The following is a 17,825-nucleotide window of genomic DNA, read 5'->3' as shown; positions in this document are numbered from 1 at the left end:
GCATGTGTGTGGATAGACCCCTCAGCTAGCATTTACACTTAAAGTTTAGTGGCCAAGGGAGAGGCATAGACTATGACATAAAAACTTTCAAATTCTATTTGTATCATTTCTTATTAATTTTACCAAGGACGATGTCTAACCCATAGCTTTATAACTTGCTAAATGTGGGAAACCACAGTGTCCAATTCAAAGGCCTGCAGCAATGACTAAATGGTGTAGTATACAGATTTGGCTCAGTGGTAGGTATACTCTGAGTCTTTGTCAGATCTCACTGCTATTATTAATATCTCAGAATGAAAACCTGTATCTCCGGCATTTAGCATATTCCTATGCAGAATCTCTTATAGTATGAGTAAGTCCTCAGGAGACATAGTCTTGAATTATAAGACCTAAAGTTTTTTTATTATTATTGTTGACATTATTAGCAGTATTTTATTGACAGTATGGTTCTTGTGAATATAGAATTTGTATTAGAATAACCATTAGATCAAAACAAATCATGACTCTCTTATGTCTTAATGTATTTACCTAAAAGAATATATTTGTAATAAAAGAGTAATACAGCTCCCTGTATTTAAGAATCAGTAAGGGGAATAAATTTAAGTTATTCCAGAGAATTTCTTAATTGAATCAATGATGGAGGCATGAAATAGTAAATTCTGGCCAAAGAGATCCAAGAATCTGGTGTGAGAAGATATAGACATGTCAAGTGCTTGGCATTCATATCTTGATACATTTTCAGTGACCATGTTCCATGTGACAGGTATTTTTCTGTACGATGGGGACACACATGTTTTCTGCACTCACAGAGTAAATGTCAATGCAAGGCTCTTCCTAGTAAAAGGGGCATGAAATGATGCAGTATCTCTTAGTTTTAGCACCAAAGTTTAGTTCTAAATATAAACAAGTCATGATGAAGCAATTATCATGATACTATCAGGAACCAATGAGAAGTGCTATGCCACTGGGCTGAGTTGAAATGTTGGATCCTCTTGTCTCCATCCATTAATTTCTTTCATATGGAATGAGAAAATTATATTTCAGATATTCATCTGGGTTTGGAAGAAGCCTCTAGAAACGAGGAGCCAGGAGGGAGAATCTGAGAACAGACTTCTCACAGCACACTTCCTGCTCAGACCTATTCCAGAGAGACTGAAAATGTTAAAAGAACAGGTTTCTTATTATACTCCTTTCAGCCGCCTGGACTGAAATCAGCTGGCTAGAGACCATTAGTGAAGCACCAAGCCTTTCAAACCTGCAGTATAAAAGAAAGTTCATTGAAAGCTTTTCAAAAACACTCTATGTGTAAGTATGCTTCTGATAACATTCTGTGCATATTTCAGATGCTTTCTTAATTCATAGCCTCTGAAAATATGGGTAAGTCACATCAAATGTCAAATTCTAACACCTGTTACAAATAAATAAGCTTAACAAATGCTTCCCTGGACCTGTTGATGGAAGCACTTACCCCATGGCTGAAGTTAATGCAATGTTTTAGAGGTAAAATGACTCAAGAAAATCCACTCCACCCAACCCAGATGATTCTGTGGAGGTAGACAACTCTAGGAGTGAAAGACAAGTCAAACCTTGTTGTATTTTTCTCTCAGAATTTCCAGAGCCTTTTATTAGAGAATTATTTTTTAATTAAAATTTTAAGAAAATAGATTTAATCTACCCAAAGTTAAGAAAATACACTAATACTCTGGTTCAAAAACATACCCACAACTCCACAGATTTCAGAAACCAGGCTAACTTTCCTACAGTGTCCAAAACCAGGACAGGTCCCTAGGAAACATCCAGAAATCATTGGAAATTGATATTCCTATTACAGTTCCTACAGAATGCCTTTGTACTTTCTTGCATCCACAATGTTCTTTATCCATCCCATACTTGACTTATTCTATCATTTTCCTCAGGTCTTAACCTAAAACCCTGTCTGTGACATGTGGCTGACTCAGCTCTTGACTTCCTTGATCAAAAGCCTCATTCCTATGTCATGCATTCCTCATTGACAACTTGTGTACACACATATTCATCTCACCCACTCACCATTGCTTACACCTTCAGAATAGTATTCTTTTGAACTCCCAATGCCAACTTTGCATCTGTCTTTCAAATCAACTCTAAAATGATACAAGAGAAACCACGATAGAGACAACAATGAGATAACTCTCTGACTTATCACAAAAGTAGGTTCTGCCAGGACTCAAGGAGGATCTTGCAAATGAGACAGATGTGTGCATCTATGCTGAAGTAAATCTTTGTTATTGGTAAACTTCATTTTTATAAAGGTTTATAGCATGTGACAATTTCCAGGTAACTTTGTAATGGACAAATGTAATAACAGGACGTCATTCAAGTGATCACGCTAATGTAAACCATAACTGAGAATAGTTGTACCCTTAGCAAAGTATGTTGAAAAAGGCATTTCACATCTGTCTTCTCCTAAACACATATAATTCCAGTCTAATCATAAAACATCAAGACAGATCATAAATGAGGGACTCTCAGTAAACTACCCAATCTGTACACCTCAAAACTGTCAGTCATTAAAACCAAGAAACCCTAAGAAACTGTCACAGCTGGGAAAAACCTGCGGAGACATGACAACTGAGTTTAATGTGCTCTCCAATATTAGACCCTGAAATGGAAAAAAGAAATGAGAGAAAGGCCAGTGAAGTCTGAATAAAGTATAAACATCCGTTTGTAACACTGTATCAGCAGTGGTTTCTTCACTGTGACAGATATCACAGGCATGTTAGAGGCTCACAATGTAGGAAACCGCATGGTAGATGGAGAGGAGCCCTCTACACCGCCTTTGTGACTTCTGTAAATCCAAAACTGAACCAGTTCCCTGCTCCATATATATCATTGCCCCATGAGTATTCGGTTTACTAAACAAACAACTCCCAGCAAGTGTAGCTTTATTTATTAAAGCCTCGTTTAACTAACTCCATTGAGTTATATACAGATTAATTCTACCTGAAAAGTCAAAACTTCAAAAATCTGGGGATACAACTCAATGGTAGGGCGCTTAACTAGAACGGTCCAGACACTGGGTACGCACACAGACACTAATAATATTTCAATCTTTTCAAATGAGGCTTTTTTTTCTGGATAGGAGTTTCATAAATTAACTGTATCATGAGCTTCTGAGAATAATTAATATGTATTTGTTGCTGAACAAATATTTGTAGATTATCTACTAGGTCTCAAAATTGTATCTAATTTTAGGAATACGTAGATGAATTATAAATAGTACTTTCCTTTAGAAAACTCGTCATGTAGAAATTATTAGCACTAATTTGGTACATGAACCCAGCACCAAGTATGTTATCTTTGCTAATTATTTACTACTCTCAATAAATGTATTAAATGGTTCTCTTACCATTAAGGCTAAGAGAAAGTAAGTAATTCACTCAAAAAATTAAATAGCTAGTAGGTGACAGAACTGAAGTTTCAACACCCCCCCCCATTAAAAACTGACTCCAGAACCTAAGAGTTCAAAGAAACACAAAGACATGGGTGGCTCATAAAATCTACTCATTTGTGAAATATAGGAGACCTAGTACAGAAAAATGATGAATACTGAATACCAATAGCATAATCTGAAATGCTGTCAGCCTTACCCATTTGAAGGACCCCAGTAGAATATATGTGTGATGGAGAATGGGGAGAGGAAAGATGTTATTTAAAAATCAATACTAGTGGATTAATGGGAAGTGATCTGATATGACTGTATCCAGAGAATCATGAGAACTTTGGCTCTACACTTTAGATTTATAAACAAGAAAATGTGTGAGTTCACAATCTGAGTCTTCTTGGCCCCTCAGAGCAGACCTCTCCTCTTGCTCCTGATAGCAGTGGCCTCACAGGAGGAAGGAGGCCATCTTGTGTACATTTTCCCATTGAAATAGCCGTGATGATTGGTGTGCTCAATGAGTCTCTTGAAGGAGAAGGAGGACTCCTCCAGAGAGCCAAAGAAAATGATATTCTAGACATGAACAAATTCCAGAATCTCTGAAACATGGATTACAAAATGCATTGCAAAGATAGGCAGGGAAATGCCATGCATACTCTCAAAAGCTTTGACCCAAGCCTTGTAGAATATTAAGTAGAAAACTGAAGTGGACAGATCTATGATTTCTGAATGAGGAAATAAATTGAATGTGTGTGCACTTGGTAAGAATTTACTGTAAAATGGAAGTTTCCATGAGAAAGGTGAGAAACAGTTAAACACACACACACACACACACACACACACACACACACACACAAAAGAACATGAAGGGAAACATGTTATTAAGGTCCAATTGATATTCTTCAGTTACTAATTAGATCCTGATTCATCAATTCAAAGAATATTTAATGAGGACCTACAATGTTTTGGTGGTAACTCTAGATAAAAAAGTAGAGACAAAGTCTTTGCCTGTTTTTGAAACTTTCAGTCCATCAGAGAGTGGAGAAACACAAGTGAAGCTATCACTAGAGAGGTTTCTCTAGAGGTGCAAGACCTATAGCCTGTGTGTATATTATGAAGGGGGATTTGTAGACTGGCTTACAAGGGACAGGGCAATTCTATAATGGCCATCTGGTAGCAGCCCAGCCCATGAAGTTACATGACTCAACAGCCCCTGCCCAGCTCTGAAGCCTGGAAGTTCCCTATAGAGTTCCTGGTATTGGGTCTAAATGGGAAGACCAAAGAAGCTAAAGTTTGCTGTCAACAGAGGATGGCAGCAGGAATGACAGACATACTTACTTAGAAAACAGAAGCAAGGCAGGCCCACGCCCTTTATTCCTCTTTGTATCTGGACCATACTCTTGGGATATGTATCAACTTTGGGGATGGGTCTTCTCCTTTCAGCTAAGCCTCTCTGAAATCGCTCACTGACAGGCCCAAAGGTCTGCTTCCTAGATCATTCAGAACACTGTCAAGTTGACAATCAGGATCAATTATTGCAAGACATTGGATGACACAATGCAATGGAGAAAAATAAAGCAGGAAGGGTTGGAGAGACAGCTCAAAAGAATGCTAACTGCTCTTACAGAAGATCCAGGTGTGCTTACCAATGCCCACAGTGGGTGACTCACAACCACCTATAACTCCAGATCCAGAGAATCTGATATCCTCATCTGGTTTCTGTGAGCACCAGACACATACATAGTGCACAAACATGAATGAATGCACTCATAAATACATCTAATTCAAAATAAGTTTGAAAATCAAAAATAAAGAAAAAGAAAAAGAAAATGGAATAATGTATGCTGAAAGAGACAGGACGTGATTGGATGAAGAAGAGATAAGGAGCAAAATAATGACCCCTCGAAGATATTCAAATTGCAAGCCCTAGAACCAGTCAACACATAATGCCATATAACAAAATAAACAGTGATTGTAGATGGAACTAAGGGGACTGACTAGCTAACGTTAAAATGAGGAAGTTAGTGTGGATTATCTAGGTAAGCCCAATGTAATCATCATGGCCCTGAAAGTGGAAGAGAAAATCAGACAGAAACAGGAGAGACAATAGCCAGAAAGAGGCTTGACTTGATACTCCTGACTCTCAAGTTGAAGGGAAGACCAAGAATCAAGACCAAGATTAGTAGAACCTCTAGGGTGGCAGATAACAAAGAAATAAATGTCCAGAAAGGAACACAGCCTTGATAGCATTTAGAATATAGTCCACCAAGATAACTGTTAGATTTCTGACTTCTAAGACTGTAAAATAAATAAATATATGTTGTTCTGACTACTGTGTTTGAGGTGGTATGTCACAGTGACTATAGGAAATGTGCATGGGCTGAGCACTCCATCACTGTAGTATCTATCACCTAAATGACAGGTCATGGAGACACTCCTAGTAGCGAAGACTATGAAAAGGACTTTTTGTTGTTGTTTGGTGTGGGTACTTCAGAAAAATAATGAGTTCAACTTTTAAATCCTTAAATTTGAGGTACCCATAAGGAAAATTAAATGGAAATGTATTATGGATATGTTCACCATTTTAAAATAGTTTTAATTTTATTTATACATATATGTTTGTCTGTGTGAGTGTATACCATACATGTACAAGAACCACAGAGGCCAGAAAAGAATGTCACATCTCCTGAAACTAGAGTTAGAGATGGTTGTAAGCCTTCCAACATGGGTGCTGGGAAGCAAACTAGGGCTCTAGGAAAGCAGGAGGTGCTGTTAACCAGTAAGTCACCTCTAACCCTCTAACTTTTAGATACTGTGATATGACATGATCTAAAAATGTATTGGGCTTCATTTGAAGCTACCCTGGAATGCATGCAGCCCCTGGACCCCAGGTTAGACATGACTGGTGTCTTAGTCACTGTTATGTTGCTGTGAAGAGACACCATGACTAAGGCAACTATTATAAAGGAAGCATTTAATTGGGGAGCTTGCTTACAGTTTCAGAAGTTTAATCCATTATCACCATTGTAGGAAGCCTGGCAGCAGGCAGGCAGATGCTGGAGCAGTAGCTGAGAACTACATCCTGAGCTATAGGCAGAGAGAAACTCTAAGTTTGGCATGGGCTCTTAAAACCTCAAAGCTCTCTCCCAGGGACACACTTCCTCCTACAAGACCACACTTCCTAATCCTTTTGATCCTTACAAAGAGTGCCACTCCCTGGTTACTAAGCATTGAAATACATGAACCTCTGGGGGCCATTCTTATTCAAACCACCACAGCTAGTTAGAATATAGTTGGAGAGAAAAAGACAAAAAGTAATATGAGAGATGAGGTTTAGCTGTTTATATTAATGTTTATGTCTCTAAATGTGGTGGTGGAAACCATAAACAAAGATGAAATTCCCTGGGGAGTATCTATAGGAACATGAGATGTAGGAAATTTCTGGAACAAAGACACTGGCAATATTCATATTAAGGAGAACTTCAGGTAACAGTGGCATGCAGAGGTGTCTTTATCTCCATCTAGATACATCCTGCTCTGCTTCTGACCTTACTGCCAAGTCCAGGATTTTTAGGATGGCATATGAAACATCTCCAGCTAGAAATCAACATGAACTCAATGTTATAGACTAAATATTTGTAGTCTCTAAATTTCTTATGTTAAAACGTTAATCCCCATGCAATTCAGAAACATGAGATAGACTTCATTTCTTCTCACAGATGTATAATGTGACTATTTTCCAATTATGCCAAGCATGTCCTTTATATTAGTTTTGTAGGTTTCCTACTAATAGCTAATGACTGGTTTCATGATCAGTGGATATGCAATTATTTCTCTTTAAAAATAAAGAAAATTTCAAAAATTTAGTGAAGTAATGAAGCTTACTAGACTATATATGTGTGTGTATGTGTATATGTGTGTGTGTGTATATATATATATATATATATATATATTCTTTAAAGAAATTTGAGCCCTATATGAGCCAGCCCAACTAAAATATAAATGTTAACTACTCATGGGTTATAATAGACATATTAAAATTTAACATGTAAAATTTTTTTTAATTGATTCTGGAAAAATCTTCTTGAAGCAATAAATGCTTCAGAAATCAGTTAAAAGTCCACAAATGATAACAGCATTTTGCTCACTTCAATGGAAATAGTCTTATTAATATGCCAGCCGCTAAAAGTGAATGAACCAAGCTATGACCCTTGCCTGCCTCAGGGAAGAAACCTTACTCACAGACTTTTGCTTTTCCTTATTTAGATTGTTAACAGTTACTCCAGTGATAGCCATTGGCCATACATTTACCATCTTCCCTCCTCCTCTACTGTGAGCTTTTACAAATTCTACTGCTAACTTTAGTATTTTCAGTGAAAAATAACTACTTCTGGTTGCATTTTAAACTATTTTAACTGGCATTATTGATGGATAGCCTTCTTGGTCATAATTTCATTCCTAAACTCCAGAATTTAGAACCATCCAGTCTTCTATGAACTCAAAGAATACCATCAGGCACATGTAGGTAATTCAGCTCTTGGCAAACTAAGGCAAGAGGCTCATAAGCTTGAGGCCCTCCTGTCTCAATGGGCCAGAGATGGTTGTTTAAGTGATTCCCTTGCAAGCTTGAGTTCAAATCCCTGCTACATCTTTATAGGAAAGCCAGGTACAAGGGCATGTGTCTGTAATCTCAGCACTGGGAGGTAGGGATAGGAAAGTCCCCAGGACTGACTAATCAGCCACTCTAGCCAACTCAATGAGCTCCAGAACAGAGAGAGATCCTGTTTCATAACACATGGTGGATGATGCCTGTGATGGCCAATCTTGGTTGTCAATTTGTCTGCCTCAGGAATCAACTGAAACACAAACAGCAAGGCAATCATATGGGGGCTTTTCCTTTATTGTTGTTGTTTCAAAATATTTTTTGCTTTTTTCCTTTTTATTGAAAATAGATTTTTTTCCCTTACATAGTATACCCTGATTATTATTTCCCTTCCCTCAGTTCCTCCTAGTTTTTCCCAACTTTCCTTCATCTGGATCCACCCCCTTTCTGTAGCTCATTAAAAAACAAACAAACTTCTGAGGCAAAATAATAAAATAAGATAAAACAAAAAATGACACATTGGAATAAGACAAAACAAACAGGTGAAAAAAGAGTCCAAGAAAAGGCAAAAGAAACAGATATAGACAGAGACCCACTCACTCACACACTCAAGAATCCCATAAAAACACTAAACTAGAAACCGCAATACATACCCAAAGGACAGATTATCTGAAGTGGGAAGACCTATGCTAAACATAAATGGCTCCTTCTAGTAGCAGCCCAGATAAAAGGACATGGAAGAAGGAAACTGTGCCTTTTGCCTGTTTGCCCTCACCTTTGTTGGCAAGTTCATTTATTCTGTTACTGCATCATTCTTTCACCAACATTAAAACCAACTTCTTCAGGATTCCAACACAGACTGAAGACCAGCAGCTTTCCAGGAATCCTCCAATCCTTCAGTGCCATATTGGAATGTTTGGGATAACCAGCCTCAAGGACTGAACAAGTAATGGGGTCTCACCTTTCCAATGTGAAACTGCCATTGTGGAACTACCCAGACCACATCCTGTAAACCAATGTAATAGATTGGATAGTTAAAAAGATTGACTGGTGGATCTTATAAGTTTCATTCCTTCAGAGAACCCTTGAGTATTGCAATGCCTGAGGGAAAACACCCAAAGTTGATCCTTTGCTTCCTTACAAGAACCTGTCCACAAACATACATATTCATACATGCAAAAGAGAGTCCCATAGAAATGAACATCATGAGAAACAACATAGATACTTCAAGTTATCTGCTCTATAAAAGTTGCATTGAATTAAATCAAAACTTTCAAATAATTTCTTTTCACAGGAATGAGGTTTTGCTTTAAAGTAAATGGCTTAAAGGGAAAATTTTGTTTCTATATTTGGTGACTTAAAAGGCTAGTGTTAGGAAGCCATCATATAAAATCACTCTTAAATTAAAGCAATTCAGCAATAGAGCTCAAAACGGAATTCTGATTCATGGTAAATATTTTTAAAATTGTGTCTAAATGGAACATTGAAGCCTTCATTACTATAACTTGGATTTCAAATCCTCAGAACTTGTCCAATACCTTTCTTGATTATTGGGGTGGCTTAACATGAGAAAGCCTTTACTAATTACACATTAAGATTAAAATGCCAAGAACATTCTTTCCATTTGCCAGTTTTGTGAACTATCCAATGCTCCTGGTTAACATTTCCAAGTGTGACATAAAGGTACTTTTGCTTTATATGAGAAAAACTGACTGTGCCCTCATCTGAAACCTTGACAAGTACTCTAGCAGCAATTAGCAGCCCCCAACTTCTTAGTCAGAATGTAAAGTTTTACAGAAAGTTTTCAAACCTGCTCCTTCCTTCCTCCAAACAGCAAATAGCTAGACTACATAGAGCTATTGAAGGCAGAAAGCACAGATGTAACCAGAAGGTTTTCTCCGGTCTCACAGTTCCACAGCCACTTATAAAGTAATCACTCAGAGGCTTAATATTATTTACAGACTGTATGGCCAATGGCTCAAGCTTCTTGCTAGCTAGCTCTTTCATATTAAATTAACCCATTTCTATTAATCTATGTTTTGCCACGTGGCTGTGGCATTACCAGTCTATAGACGAAATTCTAAACAGTCTTAGTAAGTAAGAAACATAGAGCCAAATACAGTGGTAAATAGCCAAAGAGATCAGAGAGTCACAACTACCTTATCTTGCCACCTCACTGCTGTCCCACTTCTGACACTAGTGAGGTGGCTGAGGTGGTAAGATAAGGTAGTTGTGACTCTCTGATCTCTTTGGCTATTTACCACTGTATTTGGCTCTATGTTTCTTACTTACTAAGACTGTTTAGAATTTCATCTACACTGGTCTGTTGGCATCTTGCTGCTCCTTCAGCAGTGACTGGTGTCTCTCCCAACTTCACTTTTCTCTTTCCTGTCTCTCTCCTTGTCTCTCTCCTGTCTCTTTCCCACCTGCCTCTAAGCTGCCTTGCCATAGGCCAAAGTAGCTTCTTTACTAACCAATGGGAATAACATATATTCACAGCATACAGAAAGACATTCCCCAGCACTTTCTCTTTTCTATGTTATCAAAAAGGAAGGTTTTAGCTTTAATATAGTAAAATTACATATAACAAACAGTTATCAAGCAAGAATTACAGTTACAATATCTAGTCTATTTGTATTTGGCAAAATTAAAGAAAATATTTTATCATCTATCCTATATTTGTGAGTCTAAAGTTTCATATCTAATTTATCTTTTATCATAACCAAGGAAAATTATAACTGTAACTATCTAGTCTTCAACTACATCAAAGACCCCCAGAAGGCTATATTACCTAGGTAAACAGGAAATGCATTGTAAGAAACTTCCAAAATTCTGAAAATGACAGAGACAGCTGGTGCCTGGACAGTCACCCAAAGTTCCTCTACAACATTGTGGCATCCATCTTCAGCCTATAAGCCTCTTTTTTTTACAGCATATATTCACAGCACACAGAAAGACATCCTGAGCACATGAATCTCTCCCTGCATTGAAAACCAGCTCTGCCACTTCTACCCCTGGCACCAAGAAATGACAAGAAAAATAAAAGGCACAAAGAAGGAAAGGTGTGGGTGATTGGGTTAGGCAAGGCTGGCTTAGGCACTGTCCCGAAAGTAGAATCTGTAAGACAATAAAATGATTGGTTGGATCCCATCAAAGTCAAAATTCCGACTCAAAACTGATATTGAGGGAAAAAAGAGAATCTGCAGACTCAGAAAATATTTGCAAATCATACATATAAGTTGAAGCATTTGAAGAACACATGAAGAAATCTCAACTTGCTAAGAATAAAATTTTAGCAGCCAAAAAGTATAACAGAAGCCTGCCCAGAGAAGGTATGCTGGGAACAAGTAAAAGATTAAAAAAGCATTCAACATCATTAATTGATTATTAATGAAATGCAAATTAAGGTGACAAAGAGATACCATGGCATATCTCTTGGAATAAGTAAAATCTTACAACTTGCTTTCTAAATTTCTGTGAGGATGCAAAGAAATGGAAGTCTTATACACTGCTGAGGATGATGTAAAATATTGCAACTATTTTTGGAAGATAGCTTATAGTCTGTCAAATAAACATCATATACCTGTGGTAATATTTGACAAGTTTCAGCCTTTAAATTCCTACGTGCTCACTTAAGAAAAATGAAAACATCTGTCCACAAGGACTTTTTTAGCAGTTTCTTTTAATGGCAACAACAACAACAACAAAACCCACTTCCACAAAAAAAATTCAAAAGTCATCCATCATGTGAACAGATGACCTTCATGTATCTAAGAAACTATCTGCAATAAAATAAATAAATAACTAGCACTGGACAATATGGGTAAATCTCAAAATAAGGATAATGACTAAAAGAACCCATACCAGAGAGTACATATTATATGATTCGATCTTATACAACTCTAGAAAATATAATTTACAATAACAAAAAGCAGGTCTGTATTTTCCCAGAAAAGGAATGATGGGAAGTATGTTTCCAGACAAGAGTGGATTTTAAAGGAGAGTAAGAACATTTGGGGGTGATTAATACCTTAATCACCTTAGTTTCCGGGATCATTTCATGTGTGTGTGTGTGTGTGTGTGTGTGTGTGTGTGTGTGTGCATGCGTGCATGAGTGCATGCGTGCATGAGTGTGTGTGTGATCATTTGTTTATGTATTTGAAATTTTACCTGTACTTCAATAAAGATGTGAGGTTTGGGGGAGGGGTTTAAGGTAAAGAAAGGTGGGGAAAGGAAAACTCTTTCCAGAGACAATGTGAGAATACTACACAGGAAGAAATAAGTAAATTGTCTGCTTCCAGCACACACCGAATTCCAATCCCCCCCTCCTTCATATTATCTGCAAATTTAGGGACTTTCTATTGAACTCTACCTTCATGGGTAACATACATACACAAACACGGCCAAACTATTAGCTCCTTTTCATAGTAACCAGCATCTGATGAGTGTCAAAGCCTGGAGATTTAATTGGCAATGTTCTTCTCTGAGAGAGTAAGCTGGTAAAGTGTGTTTACACGTTGGCAAGAGCTCTTTACCAGACTTCATGCAAGCCATGTCTCTCACACCAATAGTGATCTATTTTCATGAAGCCTGGGTGGTCCTGTCATGGAGCAGATGAAGTGTTTCTTCGTTGCAGCTAGGTAGACATTCACTGATAATTAATCATTCCCTTCTTGTTTGGTATTCCTGTTCACATGCATTCCTTTGGAAGTGCACTCATTCACAAGAGGCACACTGGTTCTCCTCCAGGAGCTGGGGTGGGGTGATGTCTTTAGGTTACTATTTGCTTCTTTCCCTATCTATCCTCCCTATGATGACAGTGATGATAAGGATGATGGTGGCAAAAGCTTTGGGTTCTTCCTGCAGCAAGTTGAAGATCTCTGATAAATGCAGCTGACGCTATTTCTGTAATGTTATCAGTCTTGATATTCTTATACGAGAACCAGTTCTTTCCCATTTCTTTGATTTACTCTATCAAAAGTACAAATGGTTTCAATTAAGAAGGAGTTATTTGTCAAATGGCTGCTTTGTGAGTCCTGCAGCTGGCCGACATAGTTGACTCCCATTCTGGCTCTTGCTTCTGACCAGAACTCATCCACCTGATAAAATAACAGAGATAGGTAAGATTTCTGCAGCGGGTGGAGCTATTTCCTTAGCACAATTATAACTCAGTTTCTGCCAGTTACTGCTATTCATGTAGAGCATTGCCTACATACAAAAGAGGCAGTTCCTATGACCTTGAGACACACAGTAATTGAGTTTGGACTGACAACTGACTTAGAGCAGAATCCTGCCAGTTATTCCATGATTAATTCAGTGTACTGGCAGAGAGTTCAGAGCTGTGGCTGCTGCTGTGACTGAGCTCTTGGCTTCAGGTTGAGAACTGACCTGCCAGGAGCTCCATTGCTACAGTCTAATCAAATAGATGGTTTATTCATAGCTTCTGGTTGCATCTGGAACACTCCTGATACACTCGAAATGGGAAAGCTGCAGCACCTATACTAGAATGCATTCTTAAAAGACTATCACCTTGGGGTACTGGTCCTTGAAAAATTCAGAATATATAACTGACTGATGCTCCCAGAACCTTTTGAGTTTTCAAGGCAGAAATATACTTCCAGGGCCATGATGCCAATAAGAAGAAAATTCCATAGGATCACACCAATTGAGAGATTTGGTGAAACTGATTCACCTTCTGAAACATCTTGAACACAGTACTATTGAGTACATGGCTCTGGCTTCCCACTGCTCCTTTTCCATTGCTGACATTATACATGTGGGGAATGTCTTTCCAGCCAGGGTGAAAGCACCCTTAAAACCTTTCCAAACCAAGTTAACATCTCCAATCAAAATTTTATATACAAGCCACATTTTTTAAGTCACCCTGGTCACATCTACTTGAGACTATAATGCAATGGTAGATATTTTATCACTCTTTGTCTTGTAAAATTCTTTTCAAGTAAATGTTTTTGAGAGTGACTAAAAATGTATAATAATAGTCAAATTATGTAACTAACCTAGGCACCCATCAACAGCTGTATGGCTAAAGAAAGGGTGAGATATATATATATATATATATATATATATATATATATATATATATATATATATATATCCACAGTGGAGTTTTAAGTCAGCTGTAAAGAAAGATGAAATCATGACATTTGCTGGGAAATTGATGCAGCTGTTATGTGAAATAAGCTAGACTCAGACAGTATGACCTGTTTTCTTTCTTATGAACAATCTAAATTTTAATGTACCTACTTAAATCACGTGAATTTTTAAAAAGGGACTTTGAAGGGAGAAAAGGTAGTCTAAGGCGGTGGAGAGAGTGGAACAGGCGGTTAACTGGGAGGGGGCAAATATCACTCATTTTTTCTCACGCGCAGAAGCTACACTAACATACATATATATGCATATGTTCAACATAAAGGTAGAAGAAGAGCTATGGAGGGAAGCCAGCAGACCAATAAGAGAGCCAGAGAATGGATGGAAGAAAAGTGTGTGGGTTGCATACATGATTAAAACATGATAATGACTATGATGATGTGTGTGTATTTGTGAAAATGGTATAAAATCGTTATTTTGTACAATAATTGAAAAGTGTTTTTAAATAATTATGTTTGATTTTTAAAAGTACTTCCCATTTCTTCAAGCATCTCTGTTAGAGTATTGAAATGTTTCTAAGTGTTTCCTTCAAGCTCAATCTGCTCCCCTAAAACAACCATTCCAATTCTCTGAGAGTTGCCCCTTGCCAATTATTGCCTGGTCAGTTTCTGGAACTTTGAGAAATTGGTGAGGGCACGGTTTACTGGAAGGTCTTGTGATTGTTGGCATGTGACATCATCTGAACATTGTAGAATTCGGTGTTTTTCCAGTCTTATCTGGCTTTATGCCTCTTTCCAGGAATCCTAAGTAGACCAGCTATGTTCTCAGAGCTGGTTGTCACTTTCACTGATTTGGCAGTAGATGGCAATGAGGTGGAGTTTGCCAGGAGTCTACAGTTAGTGGATTGTTACTTTTTCAGCAATAGAGGGCAATCCAACCAAGGATTATCCCAAACACACTCTTGGTGTGCTGCTCAAAAGCAAATAAGAGAGTATCCAGTCAGCTTCCACAGGCCTCTCACTGAGGCCAGAGTATGCATGGATGCCTCATCCATACTAATTGGCTTGAGGTCAGACCCTGCAGGATTCTGTGTAGCTCTGGAGAGTCACCCTGTAAGGACCAGCCACAGGTTTCTATGTTAACTGTGGCCATCAATAGTGTTAAGCCTGGTTACATTCTAAACTCACAGCCTACTAAGACCAGCACAGCCTGTGGGCTGAATGAAGGCCCATATTACCATGTGCTGCCTATTGCTTTGGTGGACTCATAGACCAATATAGTTGCAACCATCCACAGGTGATGCTAGCAGAAATAGAAGCCTGACGGGTGAGGGCTATATGTTTCCCCCTAGCATTTGGGAGAGGGCTTCTAGAACTCCCTCCACAGATACACCTAGGAATGGGGTTGCTGGGATCTCCCCAGTGTTTTTCACTAGCATTAAAATCTAAATCAATGTCTTAATCTTACTACTCTGTCTTCAGCAAATGGGGGCTTATAGCAACTCTATGCTGCCTAAGGTTGCAAGAATGTTGGTGAAGGCAGATCTTAGGCCACCTAGGCTGATACTAGCTGGACCATCCTTGAGTCTCACAGCCACAAAGTCCTACATGGTTTTAGGAGTTCAGTAGAACTCATGCTACAGAAGGCAGTGATGTAGTCCAGAAACAATGTCTGCCCCCTTTCTTGGCTTCTGGACAGCTCTAGAAACTCATCTATAGGCGAATATTGGAATGGCAGTATCTGTGTTCCTGAAGTTGGGAGACAGAAGATAGAAACAATCCCTTGATGATCAAGGCTGGTGCTAAGCAATGTTATATCTGACTCTCATGGTCACAGGGTTGCACTATCTCCAGATTACAGCGGTCATGCCTCTGGACCATTAATAGCCAGAACCTATGGGGCAGAAATATGGGGTCTGTCCACTAGTGTCCAATTCTCAACATGATGCCAGAGCTAGACCAGAAGCTCTGTGTTCTGGCCTGTCTTCCTGGCCTTCAGCTTCTACTGGATACTGAAGTGCAGGGAACCTGGTCTTGTCTGTAAGAGCTAGCTTTCATCCCCAGCAGGTGGAGTCCTGTTCCCTGATCAGCAGGTTGGAGGTTAGGTGGTAGAAGCCTCCAGGTCCCACAGATTTCCAGAAGCTCAGTCCCTTGCCCTGGTGTGTGTGTGTCTAGGTGGGGTGGTCATGAGGCTCTGCCAAGCAGTATTCTTCATGTAACTACATTATAAGTCCGCAGCCTGGACTAAATTCCTCCTTTGCCCCCAAGGAGGAAGCATCTCTCTAAATGCTGAGTTCCTTGGAATAAACTGTGGATGGACAAGCAGCTCCTCTGTCCTGCCTACTTCAAAGTGTCTTTGCCTGTCCCATCCACTGTCTGTTCCAAGGAACTCAGCATTTAGAGTGTGCACTGTGGTCCTGTCTGATCCCTTTAGCTGTTGTGGAAGTACTTTGATTTATGGACAGACACCCAACTTGGTGTGCCTGTAGGGAGAGAGAATCTAGCCCCATACATGTCATTTTTTAAATAGATTATTTATTTTCTCCTTTTAATAACAAAAAAATCATGACACCTCTATTTTATATTACTTAAATATATAATTATTATGCTTAGACAAAAATAGCATTAATGAAATATATATGGATGTATTACATGTAGTCAAGTAGATATTGAGAGAGACCACTCACCAAATTTATTATACAGAGTTCATATAACAAATGATGGTATTTTATAGTGCTCCCACTGTAAATGCCATATGATAGCACCTCAGATACGATTCAGTGTTTATATGTTCCCTACATTGAACTCAGTAATATAATAAAATACCTCTTTTAATTTAAGTGTACAATATACGACAGAATCAACACCAAAATGTGTTATTATTTCAAGAAAAGCAAAAGTTATATTGAATCAAAATCTAATTATCTACCTCAGTATGCAAGTATAAATAAAGGCAGTCAATAATTAATGAAATGCTTTTCTGGATTAATTGGAAGTAAGGTTATTATTCTGCATAAGTTATGATTAATCTGAGACTGCAGATCATATTGATGCTGTTTTTTGATTCTTTTAACATTCTCACTGTAAAAGAAATCTAGAAAATAGCCTATGGAAAACTATGGAACCATGATGGCATAAAAAATTCAATCCCCTGCATTTCTGCTCCAGGTCCAACATCAGGCCTTCTACTTTGAAGGTTCTGTCACACTTCAGTACCTCATGCTGGAGTTTCAATCCTCACATCTGTGTTGTTGACAAGAGAGAAAACACAAGGGATGGAGGATTCCTCTCTACAGATCTGGTTTCCTTTAATGGGTCCTTCCAGAGTCTCCATTCCATTCACTTCCTTCCTGACCTCTCTTATGTCTTAGCATCTGGTGCTTTGGGTTTGGGTTTTCCTGGGTGTCATGTTATGTGAGATCTTTCTGATAGTTTGGACATGCATACCTCTCAACTTTTCTCTTACAACTAATTGTTCTAACCTCACTCAAATGGTGCTGGTAGCTTCTGCTTTCATTTTCACTTGATTTTAGGAACTTTTTAAACTTCCTAATTTCATCAGTGATCACTGGTCATTCAAGAGTATTTTCATTCAAGAGTTCATTCTCCATTTATTCTTTAGTTTCTGTAGTTTTTCTTGCCATTTGCTTCAGGATTTACTCCATTGTGATCTAATAAGACACAGAGGTCATTT

At 38.3% G+C, this 17,825-nt stretch overlaps 1 long non-coding RNA gene across 1 annotated transcript in view; it reads right to left on the bottom strand.

The window, feature by feature from the left end:
* Positions 1 to 11,752: 11,752 nt before the first annotated feature.
* Positions 11,753 to 17,825, bottom strand: part of LOC128105196 (uncharacterized) — a 221,751-nt gene continuing 215,678 nt past the window's right edge. Inside the window, exon 5 of the long non-coding RNA XR_008216284.1 lies at positions 11,753 to 13,123. This is a non-coding gene — a long non-coding RNA (uncharacterized LOC128105196). The remainder of the gene's footprint in view (positions 13,124 to 17,825) is intronic.

Source organism: Peromyscus californicus, unplaced genomic scaffold (assembly GCF_007827085.1).
Source record: "Peromyscus californicus insignis strain IS unplaced genomic scaffold, ASM782708v3 Scaffold_9__1_contigs__length_137607984, whole genome shotgun sequence".
Classification (NCBI taxonomy): domain Eukaryota; kingdom Metazoa; phylum Chordata; class Mammalia; order Rodentia; family Cricetidae; genus Peromyscus; species Peromyscus californicus.
The sequence above is the reverse complement of the archived record's forward strand: the minus strand, read 5'-3'. Positions and strand labels throughout refer to the sequence as shown.